Here is a 1,386-nt window from a genome sequence, read left to right on the forward strand (position 1 = left end):
TTTATAAAAAGTACCCCAAGTGTCATATCTGGAAATTCTGTTTTGTACCTAAATACTGTATTAGTTGAACTGAAACAGTCTAACAACTCCACAGTATATACAGATTTATTCAGAAATAAAAACCTTTCTATTTTTCTTTCATGATAAATGATGCTACTGATACCTTCACTTGGTAGAATTTTACTTTCATAATTTTTACAGTTTTACAAATATGGAACACATATATAATATATATAACTAACGAGCCAGTCTAATAGCTTGCATTGGAGACCAGGGAGTGGCATTTTGTTAAACCCAAATTGAACAGAGTTGAATTTTGGTTCTTACAGAGAAAGACATGCTCTGGACATGTTGTTCTTGGTATTTCTTGAATCATCAGACGAATTGTAAAGAGTTGAAAGTGCTTCTTATTACTCTTGATTTGGTAAAGTTCTTATAGAACAACACTAGGCTTTCCTAGTATTTGAAGATCAAGTTTTGGGGTTTGAAGCAACACAGACCAAGTATGAAAAAATAAAGTATTGCTACAGGATTCCAAAAAAGGCTGTAAGAATTAGAGTCCACTATCATTTGAAGCAAACTATCAATGACATTGGACAAGTGTCCTTTACTAGATAGTCTTAGATGACTCACTCTTAGTGGTTCAGCTTGATTTTCCCAAAACAAGGTTTTTCCTTCATCTCTCTTCAAGTCCAAACAAAGAGAATCAGATGTCTGAGCCAGATAATCAGCATATTAAAATTTATTCTCTCTTAGCTTCCTGTGTTACACTGCTTCTTTACTACGCTATTTCAGCTCTGAGTGGCTGCTTTGAGAACAGTTAAAGTTGATAAAAATCTCAGTGTAAATAAAAAATATGAACAATTCATGAATTTGCATGTCATCCTTACATAGGGGCCATGCTAATCTTCTCTGTATGGCTCCAGTTTTAGTGTATGTGCTTCCAAAGTGAGTACTGTATTACTTATTGCATAGTTTCTTTTATTTGGCTTTTTTTTTCTTTCTAAGATTTATTTATTTCTCTCCACCCCCTTGTTGTTTTTCACTTGCTGTGTTTGTTTCCCTTCCTTGTTACTTCAGGAGGTACAAGGAGCCGAACCTGGGACCTCTGATGTGGGAGGGAGGTACCTATTCATTTGAGCCACCTCCACTTCTTGCTCTTGTTGTGTCTCTCCTGTTTTTCCTCCCGGCATGTCATGTCGAGTCATCTTGTTGCATCAGCTCACCACACCTGTCTGTCACATCAGCTCACTGTCATCTTTTAGGAGGCACTGGAAAGTTCTGCTCCCTACTTTGTTGGGTCTCTCATTATGTTTTCTCTTGATCTCTTGCTGTGTCAGCTTCCCAAGCTTGCCCATTGAGCCAGCTTGCTATCTTCTTCAGGAG

The 1,386-nt window shown here is 37.2% G+C and overlaps 1 non-coding gene across 1 annotated transcript; it reads right to left on the minus strand.

The window, feature by feature from the left end:
* Positions 1-849: 849 nt before the first annotated feature.
* Positions 850-956, minus strand: LOC111762867 (U6 spliceosomal RNA). The gene has a single exon (XR_002795873.1). It is a non-coding gene; the product is annotated as a U6 spliceosomal RNA (small nuclear RNA).
* Between the last annotated feature and the right edge of the window lie 430 nt (positions 957-1,386).

This window comes from Dasypus novemcinctus, chromosome 19 (assembly GCF_030445035.2).
Source record: "Dasypus novemcinctus isolate mDasNov1 chromosome 19, mDasNov1.1.hap2, whole genome shotgun sequence".
In the NCBI taxonomy this organism is placed as follows: Eukaryota; Metazoa; Chordata; class Mammalia; order Cingulata; family Dasypodidae; genus Dasypus; species Dasypus novemcinctus.